The sequence below is a fragment of the Notolabrus celidotus genome, chromosome 8, assembly GCF_009762535.1.
Source record: "Notolabrus celidotus isolate fNotCel1 chromosome 8, fNotCel1.pri, whole genome shotgun sequence".
Classification (NCBI taxonomy): domain Eukaryota; kingdom Metazoa; phylum Chordata; class Actinopteri; order Labriformes; family Labridae; genus Notolabrus; species Notolabrus celidotus.
In genome coordinates, this window is record NC_048279.1 from 25,318,930 (window position 1) to 25,334,949 (window position 16,020).

Here is a 16,020-nt window from a genome sequence, read left to right on the forward strand (position 1 = left end):
ATGATGATGAGCACCATCTGCTGATGTAGAAGTTGTGTTATACATACAAACACAAGAGTGGATGGAGACAAAGCTGTGGTTAATCAACAGTGGCATCTAGCGGCTGCAGGCAGAACTGCATACCTACATCCAGAACAGCACTTAGCCATTTGATTATGCACCTTATAACTACGGTGCATACCGTATTTTAAAATATAACCTCTAAAATGCACTCAAGAGACAGGAACAGGTAAAAAAATAGATGGGTTTAAAAATACTGCTCTATCTGAAACTCTGCATGGACAATCCAGTTGCATTAATTTTGCTCTTGGCTGCATGCAGCCATCCAATTAGTCATGCACCAGTGTAATATGGTGATCAGTGGGAGCTCGAAGGCAAGATATAACAACATAGATGGCTTCATGAGGCATGGCAGACCAAATGACAGCGATTTACCATCAAATTACTTTGCTCTGCAAGGTCAACAGCATTTATGTGGGTAGCTGCAGAGCAAGACTTTAAAGCTACCGTGCAGACATACAGAGACAGGGGAGGGGAGTCTGGTGAAAGTTTGGACTAAACGTAAAGTTTTTGATACCACTGATTAATACATGCTTGCAGAAATATTCATCTGGTATGAATGAGATAGAAATGAATAAATCTAACCTCAGTAATTCCCTGGAAAAGCAAACAAACACCTCTTTTTGTGGTTCATTTTTGCTACTTTTATTGCTTTTCTGCAGTGTTTTGTCTCTTTGATTTTGCCCAAATAATTAATTAAGCACAGAGCGACCTTGCTTTATGAAAGGTGCTACTTCAAATCCAACTTTTCTTACTATCTATTTACTTAGGAATTACACACAAAAAATAATGAGCAGGGTTGGCCTGTGACCCTCAGTCTGCATTTTGTTGAAGATTTTACGTAAAGCCCCTGAGGTTCAGTATGACTCATCACACATTGTGGGAGAAAAAGAAAAGAGAGGGATTCAGATATATAAAACTGAGTGAATGATTTTTTTTGGGGAAAGTGTGGGGCATCTCTTGAGAGATAAGCTAAAAGTCTACCAAGGCACGAGCACTTTAAAATATTTTTTTCCGCAGTGCGTTCTTGAGGGTTTCTAAATCACTCAGATTCAAGAGGCTGCATCATCTCTTAAAAGTCTCAAAACTTCTTACTCCATAAACCTGGCTCATTTTTCCACTTTCCCTACAGCAGGCCAAGGATGGCACTCAAATATCTTATCCTCTATTTGGTGTAGGTTCAGTCTGGGGGACTGAGATTGGTGAATTGTTGCTTCTAGTCAGTGATCCCAGCAGGTAGAGCGGTCGCTGTTTAAGGGGCACACTGAGCCCCCAGCAGCCTATTAGGATTAGACTGTGTGTCCCCTGCCAGCACTATCACACCTGTGCTATTCCTGAGAAGGCGCGGTAGTTGTACAGGCCCAGCTGTGAGGGAACTTGCGTTTTAAGACAAACACTAGCTCCAGCAGCCTCTCCCACACACTGCTCTCTTCCTTTTTTTTATCCCCTCCCTCTAACAAAACACTGTCTGCCTTACTGCCACTCTCACTCCTCTCCCTATATAGCATTTTACTGTTTTGAGGGGAAGCAAGGGAGAGATCCTCAGTGTGAAATGGATGTGCAATCACAGCCCTTTCCTTGAAGGTTATTACCCACACTTCTCTGCTTTTTCGTCACGGGTAACCATGAACCCCGATGGGGGGAAGATGACAATGGTCAGGTTTGTTGAGTCGCAGCATTAAGCCACAAGCAGGAGAAATAGCTTTGACACTACGGGCTCTTCAAATCACCACACTGAGCCACCTAAATGCCACAGCAATAAGCAACGAGACAGGCTGCATTTTTCATCACAGAAGGGGGGCTCGTTTCAGGCCGGGTGCGTCTTGTTTGGCACTTTTCTTAGAACGGGGAGAATGTGAAGTGTTGTCAAGGAACAGCTTCACAGCGGTGGGACAAAGCTTTCATTAAGGCGCAAATTGAGGGACATCACTACACCCCAGCATGTCTGGGGAGCTTTTTAGTTCAGGTAAAGCAACGGTGAAAACAAATGGGCCAATTGAAAGCTCATTAGGCTGTCAAAATATACAGTATTTTCAGGCAGAAACAAGAAAGTTACATAAAAAAGAATCACTGGTTTATGACCCAATTGCTTTAACACACATCTGGTTGAGGAGCATGGGTAAATTCAAAGGCCCCATTTTAACTTTTTACTATCTGAACATTAGCCCTGCTTGACACCCTGGAAGAAAAAATCAGGAGACACCTTTTTGCATGATATGCAATATTACATATCTATGTAGCAGACAAAGCTCTTTAAAAGACTCACAGTAAATACACGCCAATTTGATGTTAGTCATTTGAAGTTTCCTTCACTTATCCAGTGTTGTAAGTCAGTGAGTGTTGCATTGAAACTGATATATTCTGTGTCATATTCCAGCTATTGTTATTCTGCACGAAGCCCACAGAAAAGCACATCTCTGACTTCCCAAAATACTAAACCATTTCTACCCCTCCCAGGTTTGTCTTGCCATCTCATGAATCATTAAATCCCAGAAATCAAAGTGATGGAGGCATCGTCCTGAAATGATGAATGTCATCTTGCATCAAATGAAACAGATAACATAAATTGCAGGGTGGAAAACTGTTGTTGAACATTGCCATACCCAGCAGGCAACACCCTCATTTTTTATCGTCAAAGGAGTCTTATAAATACAAAGCTGCATTGGAAATCTGCACACAACTTCTTTGTTGAATAATTGATAAAGAGGCTGAAGCCATAAACTCGGATTTATAGAAGTAACAACACACTGTAAAACTTTCTTGAAATGTCAAAAAATAGGGTCTGAACTTATTTATTTACTAGATGTATGTTGTCTGCTGTTTTCTTTCCCCTCTTCTGTCCTTTTGTCATGGAGTCTTTATGAAATGTAGCATTGTTTTGTTGTTGTTTTTCATGCCAAGTGTAGAGAGGAGCCTATGGAAGAGGTTTTGCTATTTCTGACCTTTAAGATGTGCTGCATGCTGTTGTTGTTTGAAAGATATATCACATATATTTCAAGTCTTGGAAAAGAGCGTGTCTGTTTTTTCACACTTGGGAAATCAACTCTGATACTGATACATGCAATTACACATGCTATTACCAGTTCTAACAATAATCATGGCACCTTAACAAAAGAGAAAGAAAATTCAGCATGGCATCAGAAAGCATACAAGGTTTTACAAGAATTTCAAATGTGGGTTATAAATAAAACATAAAAGGGATGCATAATACAACACACAAAGTAGCTAATGTCAAAAATAAATGATTACAAAAACAGGGCTGTTAGCCTCAATGCATGAATTGTAATGTGATTAAAGTCAAAGTTTAACATAATTTTTTCTGCTTCCTGCTAACAATAAAACAGAAAATAACTACCTTTGTGCTTTTTTTTTTTAAGTTATATTTTTGGCCTTTTCACCTTTATTGCATAGGACAGCTGAAGAGAAACAGGAAATGTGGGGAGTAGAGAGCGGGGGAAGACATGCAGGAAATGGTCGACCGGCTTGGAATCGAACCGGCAACCCCTGCGACGAGGACTGTAGCCTCTGTATGTGGGGCGCTTAGGCCACCAGCGCCCCGCTAAGTATAAGTATACAGGTGAAGCTATTTAGACTGAACCGCATCACAAGACCCAGCAGAGCACAATTTTGGAGTGTGCAAATTGTCACAGCCCAGGAAACTAAATCAAAGAAGTAAACTAGAATGCTGACATCTGACTTTGTTGAAGACTAGGGTGTATGGGACGCCCTAGGTGACCAGTCATATACCTTTCCATCCTAGGGAATAGTTTCATGCATACAGGACCTGTATGACACGCAAAGCATGCATCACTAACAATTGTTTTACATTGTTAATATGGACTTAAAACTGCAGTGAAATGCAAAATAATGGAATTTGAAATGTGATCAAGAATAAATCGCAATTTAAAGAAATATCTTTTTTAAATGGTAGCTATTTCAAAAGGATATTCAGGCTTTTGAAAAACTATAAAAGACTTAAAACACCCAGTAGGGAATTTCATGGTATAATAAATGTATTTTGTGAAGAATATAACACTTTGATTGAGACAGAGCATTCAAAAATAATGCTTCATAATATACTCACACACAGCTGCTATCCTTGATGCAATGGGCTCATAAAATCCCTCTCAGTATTCTGAAATACAAAACACAAGCGCCTCTGAATGTACAATATATTCTGAGGATAATAGATTATTACTGGCACCATTGTCTGCAGAATTCATCTACTTCACCCCACACTTTTTGACCACTTGGCAATGAGTTATTAAGCTCCAACAGTTCCCTTTGATCAGGAAACTTATTATGAGGCATCATGTTTTCATTATCATGAAGATGACATCTTGATCACACTGTGATTTATTCTGCCTCGTTCAATTCGCTTAAGAACTCTGGAGGAATGGGAGGAAAGCAACACATTTACACACTCATACACACACACAAAGAGAGAGGGAGTGAATGAGGACATTGTAGAGGAGACACACGTCCACTTTGGACACAAAATCCATTATAACCCACCTGTCAGCTCTTCAGTTCACTTCTGATGATTTCACCCAACAACCCATTTACTGAAAAAGATTAAATTTTCACGAACACAATAACCCCAGCAATTAATTCAATGTTGTAACAGTGCACACTTTTTGCATGTGTCCCTGAAAACATTATTTACTGCGCTCGGTTCAGCCTGATGAAGAGCTGTTTGGTCCAAATACTCTCATTCCCCTTTGTGCTGAAAGATAGATGAGAAAATTGCTTCCACTCCCATGTCTGTTGATAAATAGGAAGCTACGGTTAGTTGCCAACTAGCTTAACTAAGTGTAACAGGAGCAAGAGCTACCCTGGCTCTGTTCAAAGGTATAATACATACTGTACCTACAACCAACACTTAACCTCACACAATGGAATATTTGATCTGTTGTGTTAACTAATTTCTTAAAATTGACATTAGTTTCTCATTGGGTTCTAGTGATGTGAAGTTTGGCTCTTTTCAGACAGCCGGCTTTTGACTCGGCTCCCAAAGAAGAACCAGCTCTTTCGACCCCCGACTTACCTTAACTTTGCAAAAACAAATGGTTTGTGTGTTGAAAACCCTTTTACCTACAGTGTTTTTATGAGAAGCCTTATAATTGCCCAAGTTTGTGCGTTTATTCTGTTACCTTTGTAAAGTATTTTAATCAAACGTTTTTATTACAAAATTTACCAAAAAACTGCAAACATATCCACAGAACAGAACCAAACTCAAGCAAACAGAACCAGAACCTATTCAAGCAAACAGAACCAGATCCAAACTCAAGCAAACAGAACCAGAACCAGAACCAAAATCAAGCAAACAGAACCAGAACTAAACTCAAGCAATCAGAACCAGAACCAGAACCAAAATCAAGCAAACAGAACCAGAACCAACTCAAGCAAACAGAACCAGAACCAAACTCAACCAAACAGAACCAGAACCGAACCAGAACAGAACCACAACTGAACTCATGCAAACAGACCCAGAACCAAACTCAACCAAACAGAACCAGAACCAACTCAAGCAAACAGAACCAGAACCAAAATCAAGCAAACAGAACCACAACTGAACTCATGCAATCAGAACCAGAACCAAACTCAACCAAACAGAACCAGAACCGAACCAGAACAGAACCACAACTGAACTCATGCAAACAGAACCAGAACTAAACTCAACCAAACAGAACCAGAACCAACTCAAGCAAACAGAACCAGAACCAAAATCAAAATCAAGCAAACATCATTAATGTCCTCAGTGCAGGTTGGCATTGAGAAAAATCAGATGCCTCAGCTTGGATGGGCTGATCCAATTTCTTCTCTCAGTGAGTATGTTCCCTGTCTTTGAGAAGACTCTCTAGGAAGGAACAGATGAAGCCACGATACCCGGCCTCCCCTCCATCACCTGTATCCGATATCCTCACATGTGGTTGACCGCATGGCCGCCATGCTGACCAATCAAAACAAAGTTCTGCTGTGAGCAGAGCTGGGGCTGAGCACTGAGAGAGCTAAACAGCAAAAGGAAAAAACTGGGAGCCGGCTCTCTCTCAATGCGAGCCGGCTCTTCCGATTCACTATAAAGCATCAGCTTTCAGAGCCGTAGCTTTTGATCATGACACATCACTATTGGGTTCTCTAAATCTTGGCCGGTAGCTGTATACTACCTTGTTAGTTTGCCAAGCTAGACTGTAAGCTAACTGTTGAGTCCTCCAGTAAACATATGTTTTAAGTAATCTTCACTTTATCACTGTTAAACTGTAACAAATCCCAAGCTAAAACTGAATTTGAACAATATTAACACATATAACAAAGGTAAAATATAGGGAACTGTTAAGGACCGAAGAAGCTGAGTCATTGTGCTAATCCAACCCGGTCTCAGTTAGATATATGATATGTTATATAATATACAAGGAATGTCTGATGATTAAAATTATGTATTCAGTTGTTGTCAAGGTTCAACAATTATTAAAATCAAACCCCCCCTGTGCGCCATGGCATTACTGTCGTGCTTGTACAGTACGCACGAAATTAACTTCCAATTGAAATACATTATTTTGAAATACGTTCTGGGTAGCGTGAAAAAAAAATGAGGAAATTATGTTGGCATGCACAAAACAATAGATTCATTAATGTGGCAGTTTCACAATGTCCCATGAGACCGGGTTGGCTAATCAAAAGCCAAACGATTAGTTTCTTTCTGTATGTCTTTCAGCAATATTTGTCCGCTATTCAAAAGCTTAACTATAGCTATATTTATAAGAATAAACCTTCAAGTGTCATCAGTCTTTTAACTTACTTTACATGGAATACCATTAGCACAAAGGTAGTTTTTTTATGTTATGGAATAATATAGCAAAAAACAACTCAGTACACAATAGACCAGATGCAACAGACATTCTGAACATTTCCAAGGCCATCTGAGTCTCAAGTCACTTGTCTTAGTTTCTCATATAAACAGGATTAAGGGATCTACTTTTAGATGACTATATTCACAGAGGGTAAATGTGTCTGAAAAAAGTAATGTACAATTTAAAAGTGTCACTGTGAGTTTGGGGACGAGAGCAGAGCACTGCTCGTCCTTGCTTTGTTTGTCCGCTCCTAGGTGTAATAAAACAATGAAAAATTGCTCTCCTGTTGTTAGTTGGAAGTCTCCTGTTTTCTTTAGTTTGAACAGAAATAAACACGACAATTGGACAATTCCTTTGAAATATATCTGTATGTGAGATTATTCAAATATTCAAACGTGTGTGTGTGTGTCAAACAAGATGAATAGTGAGAAAGTGTCATAAAATCTCTTGAATCATTTTTTCATGTTAAAGTATGGTAGAAACCTACAATGCTCCTGTGACCATCAGTATGGTGGTACTGGGTAGTCCACAGGTACCATATACAGAGGATGAAATATTGCCCTTATATAAAGATAAAAATAATCGTGTATACAAAACCAAAAACATTAAGGTTGGTGATACGTAAAGGACAAACTACTCCCTCTCCTCATTTATTACAACCCTTAGCTGTGGATATGAAATTGTAATCACAAGTCAAATCAGTTGCATGGTGCAATTTAAAAAACAATATACTATGCCTTAATGTTGCTCCACCAGTTATTCATCGATCCACAAGCACAACATTTCACCCAAAGCCCAAAGAAATAGGCAGCAGCTGTGCATCCTTGAAAACTCAGAGTTATGTGTAGAGCTGTTAACTTTTGAGCCTTTGAAATTATTTGAGAATAAGGACTTATTTGTTTTGAGTTGCAGGAGTTGTTAAGAATGCAGTTGCTGTTAAGCTCAAAGAAGGACACCTGATGTTTGGCATTCACTTCTTCTCACTTGATGATTCCCTTTCAAACTAACAGCTTTATTTAACTGGCTAGGCACAAATAGACCCTTAAAACAACATTCTAAGGGGGAGTGAAGGTCAGGGAAGAAGCACTCAGGAGGAGCTGCAGTGATTATTTCATGGATCACTACGCCCTCTTGTGGTTAATCTGTCATATTTTACCTCTCAGCCTCAACAATCCAAAATCCACCTTGCCATGAAAGAGTTTATAGGTTTAACTGTAATATAAATATCAAATGATTCCAGAGCATCCACAAGGAAATCAGCAAACTGGTAGGTGATATAATTGCATTATGGGTAATGTAGGAACCAGTGATCCCTCTGAGGGACTTAAAGTCAAGAAATATGCTTCCGTTGTATACAGTTCTCTACATGGTGTAAAAAGAAAAGGTTGTAAAATTAAGGATTTGTATATTGATCAAAACATGTATTTGTGGGAGTGTGTGTGTGTGTGTGTGTGTGTGTAACTAATTTAACAAAAAACAAAAAAATACCAGCAGTAACCTCAGTAATAAAGACATCCTTAAAGGTAGCCAACATACCTACAACTTTTTCGAACAAATAGCCTTACTTGAGTAAGTGTGACAACCAGCCCCTAGTGAAGTGAGACAGCCGTCCCCTCCTGTCCCTTTTGACAAAGATTTTATGCTAGCTACCACATGGCTTCAGCTCACTGTCTGAGACTAAGGTCAAGTCTAAGCTATTAACCTACACTTTTTGAATTTATAATCAATACTCACCTTGAAACCTAAAATACAAAAATAACCTCTAGATGAAAAAACAATTTAATTCTTAAAAATCACAAAGCTCTTTCTCACCTTAATGTTTTGTGTCTGGCCTGATGCCATGCTCATTTCTTTTTGGTCTTTTTTTTTAAAGCAAAGACTTGACATGAAATGACGACACCGCACCCCATCCTGCTAGACAGCCAACCTGGAGCTCCTTACTAGCCTGGGGCTGTTTGTGTTTTGTGTTATTGTTTGTTGATCACACCCTGTATGAATACAGGTTGTAACTGTAATGACATACACATTTAATTGCTATTTTACTTATTTTTAATGGTAGTTTATTTTAAAGTTTGCACCACTTTCTCCCGCCTATTCATTGACGTCATCAGCGTAGTGGTTGCTACCATTTCAGAGGGGACACTGCTGACAGTATGAATACTTACCTTATATGTGATTGAAACGGCTAGTGAAGTGCATGTTGTGGTGCGTAGAAGTACCGTCGAAAATTTGACAACTTAGTGAAACTGTTTTCTGTGTCTTTTTTCCCCCCGTTTTATAATATGTGCTCTGAGGTTTATCACTGGTTGTAGCCGCCTCACCCACCACTGTGAATTGTACGCTAAAGCTGGCATGCCTTCCTTAAATGTAAGGAGATATACACACTGGATGGCTCTGGTTTATAAGGCTCTTCTTGGCTTGGCTCCTACTTATTTATGCACTTTTCTTCAGAGAACTGGAAGCCGTTATGCCCTACGATCAAATGACATTTTGCATCTTTCTACTCCTCGTGTTCGAACTGAAACGGGAAAAAAAGCATTCAGTTTCTCTGCCCCCTCTGCTTGGAATGCCCTCCAATCTGAACTGAAACTGTCAGCATTTGTTTCATTGGAAGCTTTCCGCTCTATCTTAAGAAAACGACAACGGAAATCCTTCGAGCAGTGCCTGTGTTCTTAAATTGTAACTGTAAAATAACTTCTGCACTTTATTTTATCAAATTGCTTGTATTTTATATTTTAATGTTTGTTGTCGTTGTTATCTGTCTGTTTTGTTTACTATGATGTATGTTGCTGCCTCTCTTGGCCAGGTCACCCTTGCGAAAGAGGTTTCGATCTCAATGGGTCTTTTATCTGGTTAAATAAAGGTTAAATAAAATAATTTAGGTGCCAAACCCTGTGGAGAAGATGGTCTGGGCCAAGTTCTGGTAATTATTGATGGTTGTCTCACCACACAGCAGTTAAGTGTGGAAAGCCAGGGAGAAAGGGATGTGAACAAACACAAATATTGATGCTGAAGAGACTTGTTACTTTTAGTGTCCTAATGTTAGTACTCGTTTTGTTCATATTGTGTTGTTTTATATGTTTCCTGGGTGCATTTCTTAATAAAAGTTCACTAATGGGACCTCCAATTAAATATCCATAGTTTGCCTCCTGAATATAAACCCTTGGCTATGCTATGCCATGCAGAACATGCAATGAATTTGTGGAGTAGCCCTCTGAATTAATTATTATGTGTTGGCTATGAAAGAAGGCTTATATTTGAAAATTTTGCCTAATGTTTGGGTTATTTATTTCTTATGTATTCCTGTTGTAGAAAAAATATTATATGCATTTTTTATGGATTCTTGTGTTTAGGAAAGCACTTTTAATACCAGTTTGCTGCTATTATAATATTATACAAAGGGCTGTACGATGTGGTTGGTTCTGTTGCCTCAGAGCAAGAAGGCTCCTGGTCTGGATCTCAGCGGGGTCCTTTCAGTGTGAAGTTTGCATGCTCTCTCTGTGCATGCATGGATTCTCATCATTCACATCATTAGATTAATTGGTGACTCTAACTTGCCTGTAGGTGTGACTGTGAGCGTGATCAGTTATCTGTCTCTTTGTGTCAACCTTGTGATTGACTATCATCTTCCCCTGTGTCATAAGGATATAAGATATGTACATGAAGATGCATGGATTGACAGTGATTATTGCCTTTCTTAGTGACAATAGTAGATTTCAGATATTACATTCCTCTTTAAGAGGTGTAAAGATGAGTGCTTATGAAAATGTGAAAAGCTTGATCCGTAAGGCAACTGGACTGGTAGAAATGCCAGTAATGCCAGTTGCCTTACGGATAAAGCTTTGGATCACCATGACCTGGATGGCTGAGAAACTTATGAAAATATGCTACATCCAGAGAGAGATATAATGACAGAACATGACTGAGAAGAGTTACAGAGAAGTTTGACAGGGTTACACTTCAACAGTTCAAATTAAGATCCATTTCAGTGCACTTAGCTGTTTGGTCATGTTCTTACACACATTTTTAAAAAACAGGATTTTAAAGTTCTTCATTTAAGTAAGGTTGAATGTTCCACGTACCTTTTTTTTAATCGTCTTGCAGTCTTCCTGAAATTTGTTGTACGTGAAGAAAATGTTGCCTTTGAATGTTTTCAAACTCTTACTTTACTTTGCCCTTGATCTGTAAATCTTCTTTTATGACTATAAAGCACTTACCAGACCGCCAAAAGAAAGCAAGGAGAATGTTAATATAACAAATCACCAGTTCCTTTCTGCAGAATATGTCGAGCCTTGTGATTAATGGGTTGGAAAATGATTAGAATGTAAACAGTGGCAGTTGGTACATGGTCCTCAGGGATGTTGGCAGTGTGACAAATCTGACTAATTAACCCACTGAACCGACCCATGACCCACTAAAATGCTTGACTCAAAAGGGAGTGGGCACATCTAAACACAACTAGCTCATATACTGCCTGCATAACAAAGTCACACGCTACATTTCAAACAGTGCAACCACCATTTATGATCAGATGTTTTAGCATTCATACTCATACATTAGAATCTGTCATTTCACCAAGTAACCATGGTCCATAGGCTCAGTACTATGGACCTAAAGATGGACCATTTCAAAGGGATTTCCAGAATACTGTTGTAACTGATAACATTGGTGGTTGTCAAAATAAACTCTAGTTATATCCCATTGCGTGTGTAAGATACCATATAATGAAAAAAAGGTATAAAACAGAGATGGTTTTCCAAAAGCCTTTTTCCAAAAGTTAGTCTTGAAAAGGATTGGTAGTCTTAGAACCAGGGTTGCACTATATTCGGGCCAGTAATGTAATAAGATAGAAGTAAATTCTATAATACATAGGTTAGTTAAGGGATTGTGCTGCATGTGGACTTCATTGACAAGTTAGACAACTATTTACTACAGGTATAACATCAGCAAACAAAAAGCCAAAGATAGCTTGCTAGCTGAGCTAAACTAGGTGAATCTGGAGCTAGTTGCTCTGTGACACTAACTGGCGAAGTAATATACAAATTGGAAAAACAGTCCAGAATTCTTTATACATTTATTGGTCGACAGACCTCTTTTAAAATGCACATTAAAATCAGTCCACAAATGAGCAGAATGCTTAAATTGTGCACAAAAAGCAGATTCAGAAATGAACAGTTTAGTAAGAGTATTCAACTTTTGTCCAATCAAGACAACCAAAATATTAAGACAGGCTTTTGTTTCACGGGAATCTAAGACAAATTAATCAATACATCAGAGATATATTCTTAAACCCATTGAAACTCATTATTTATTTATTTTACCACAAATTGAATATTATTGTGTTTTTAATCTATTCATTAAAACAAAACTTAAAAGTTAAATCAGCCTAAGAAAAAGGGATTTTTGAGTCTGAAAAACTCTGCGTAATCCATTTTAAACGGTATGTTAAAATGTACACTATCATTTAATAAACGCAACATTACAAACATACAGTTTTAGATCTGTGTATGTCTTTTAGTAGAACCAGACAAGCAGAAAGCGTATATACAATAATGCAAAGATGTTCAAAAAAATGTTCCTAAAATCAAAACCTTATAACTGAAAAGGCATCAAGATTTACTATCACATGCCAAAGTTAGGTGAAAGTTGGAGGCAGAGATCTGAACTCTGGGGAGCTGCTGGTGGGTTATTGTAGCTCTGTGGGCAAACATTTGACACTGCAATGCTGCAAAGCATCAGACCTATATTCTGATTGGCTGCCACCAACAACTGTCCCTACTATACATCAATGATGGAGAAAAAGCAATTGCAACACAATCTTCAAAGTACCATTATGATGTTAAAGTGATGAGCAGCATGTTGAACATTTGACTTGAACAGGCTCTCTTATTGTCTTATTTGTAAGAACCTGTGCCTACCACTTGGGGGCAGAGTAGTCCTACTAACGCTATTCTCAGGGCTGTCACTTATTGGTAGAAAGCAAGCAAAATCATAGTCAAAGGAAGCTATGTTATTTAAAAAGTATATCTAAAAGATGAGATTGAGCTGATATTTAAGAGGTTTCTGATGAATTTGTATGGCTATTAAGTAAATTACCAGACAGGCTAACACAAAGACAAACAGTCTCTGTAGCATTTTCCTTCACAGCATCATCTAGATGCCCTTGAACAAGAAACAGAAACATACCCACAAAACAAAACACAACCATAGCTGGTAGAAACAACCCAGCAGCTCCAGTTAAAATTGGGGGGATGATGAAAGAATGCAGGACTTCTGTGTTGTCTGTGTGAAACCACAAAAGAGAATGTAAACTGAGAATGCAAATAAAATGAATAATAAAAGGATGAAAAGACTACAGAAAAGAAATTGACATTCTCGGGATTGGGATCTACATCTTTGCTGCAGTGGTTGGTCATTGTCCCTGAAGGATTTGTGCAGAATATGATTCACTCCTAGTTATAGACAAGTTAATGAGCATATATCATAATAGAATACATGTGCCATAAGAAAATCTCTAACATAGTTTTGCAAAGAAAGAACGAATTCAATACTTGCACAGCCAGGAACTTTTTCAGACTGGAATAATCAGCTGCAGTATGAATATTGATATATGCAGAGAACTTGATACTCCCCAACCTGTTGTGATAACTGGCGTCTAATGAGCAGGCTAAATGCTGCATCGTTGGCGGAGAATCGACCCATGTTTTCCCTTAACTGTCAAACAGGGTTTTGAATGTGGGATGACAGCGTTGACTGTCACACTCTAAGCTGCATGGCATCCATCTGTGCCTGCTGTTAATGTATTCAGGGCTGGAAGTGGGGTTCCTTCCACCTGTGAAATCAAGGCTTCAAACAGCAGATAAAAAGCTTTTTTTTATTGCTCTCCTGCTGCCTCAATCAGTCTGCTGAGGAATAACATAGTGATGGCCAGAAAAACATGTGGAGAGGCTGAAAATGGGACTGGCTCATAAATGCATTGGACAGGGGACACTCGGACTGGCTCCCCAAAAAGGATTCATTAAGAGATTCAAGCAAGATTTATTCAACTTAGAATGACTTATACAACAGCAAATACATGCAAACTCACACAGAGGAATGCAGGAAACAGCTGAGATTTAAAGACTGTTGTCTTGAAGTGGACTTCGCTCACACTGTGCAATCAGTGTGCATAAATAGTACATGATTCAAGTCTCTCTGTTTTTGCTTTTACTCTTTTTCCTGTATAATCTGAGAGTAAGCATCAGAGGAGACTGTTGATTAGAATTCAGGCTGTCCTACTTATTCTCTATAAAATGTCCCATGTGTCTTGCTTCTTGATAGAGAGGAACTCTTTGACATGTCTATTTCCCTTATCTTCACAGCACATTTTCAAAGAACTCAGGATCTGTATTGTAGATATCCCTTTAAAGAAAAATCAACTGAACTGTTTTTTCAGTGATCAGTCATCTCAGTCAGGCCAGGGTTACACACAGAGAGAAACAGTTTAATGAGTTGGAGACATCATAGTTCTGCTTTATTAAAAGTATTTTGATTATAAATGGACCCTCAATCTCTATCAAAGGATGCTTTTGTGTTGTAATTCACTATAAAGGTTTGATTTAAAAGCTTATACATTGAGTGGTCAATCATTTGTGCAGATCATAACATCAGTGACAAAACGGAAGGCATCTCTACCATTTCTGGATAAAAAATTTGAAAAGTATATTAGCCAGCTGTGTGAAGTACTTGATCCTGATTGGTCAAAACCCTAGCAATTAATCCTCAACAGCAAAAGCAACACTGAGGACAATCTGATCACACATTATATCAAATCAATCTGAAGGAAGAAGCATGGCACATTTCACCTCTGCCTGTTGACACTGTGGCAGAAACGTTGGTTTCATCCTCTTAGGCCTGAGAGTTGGGAAATAATGACTGTTACCAGGTACTGATGTGAAAGCAGCCTCAGGAACTACTATATGGAAGCATATATGCAACAAAATTAAAATGAAAAAGCAAATTTGAAAATGTAATTGCATTAACAGAAAAGCCTTCTCATTTTCTTTTCTTTTTTTCCCTCTTGTCTGCATATATATTTCTGGTTTGTGTCATGTTTGTCACAAACTGTCAAATATTAATGCAATTTATTCTTGCAGCAAAAGAAAAGAAAGAAAACCTTTTTCTTCTGTGCTTGTGACTGTGTGCATGCGACCATCACCTTCTCATTTTCTAAATATGTGCGCATTATTTGACTCAAATAAAATTAATATTTTATAATCTTATTTGCATTTTAATTTTCATCTTCAATAATGCAAATTATGTTACACAATTAAAATGAAAAAAGAAAATTATATTTGCTTTTTAATTTCCAAAAAATACACCTCCTAAATTAGTATCATAATTCAAATTAAAAAGAAAATTTGAAAATTAAAATGTATTCTCAGAAATCCTTTTTCATTTTCAGAATGAATACGCATTTTTTTACTCAAAAATAAAATGATGCAAATAGGATTATTGAATATTAATGTTATTTATGAGTCAAATAATGCGCACATATTTAGAAAATAAAAACATTTCTGTTAATGCAATTTATTTTTCAAATTTGCTTTTTCATTTTCATTTTGTTACATATATGCTTCCATACTACTATACCCAAACCATCTGGAGGAAAGTGGAGCAAGATCCTGTCCTGCAATCCAGACAATGACAGCAGAGCCGAGGAGTGCATGTCTGAATGCAGATTGCTAAGTAATCTGAAGCATAAGTGGCAGTAATAGTAGCTAGAGTAGTTAAAAGTTATGACATTTGCCAAATTCAAGGTTGAAAGGTGTGTCAACTCCAAAGCCACTGGAAGGAGAGCTTAACAATAACGTCAATTTGTACAGCAGATAACAATCTGTTATTGTGTCCTTTTACCCTGTCTCGATTCTAATTTACATAACCACCTGTTCACGGTACATTATCCCTTACTTAAAATACACTTTTCAAAGCTTTTATAACCTCTATTAAAAAAAGATATACATTTCATACTGCAGTTTAGTTAGAAGCAAACTTGAAGCTGATGTGAATATTTGAAATTGAGCTACAATATACTTAATTTTCCTGCTTTATATTTCTCAGCTATATTTTT

General features: G+C 37.9%; 1 long non-coding RNA gene across 2 annotated transcripts in view; it reads right to left on the minus strand.

Moving 5' to 3' along the window:
• LOC117816771 overlaps positions 1 to 16,020 on the minus strand; it is a 178,524-nt gene that overhangs the window by 15,339 nt on the left and 147,165 nt on the right. Inside the window, exon 2 of one of the 2 annotated variants that reach the window (XR_004632010.1) lies at positions 4,145 to 4,195. The exons of the other annotated variant lie outside the window; for it this stretch is intronic. This is a non-coding gene — a long non-coding RNA (uncharacterized LOC117816771). The remainder of the gene's footprint in view (positions 1 to 4,144; positions 4,196 to 16,020) is intronic. 2 annotated transcript variants of the gene reach the window in all.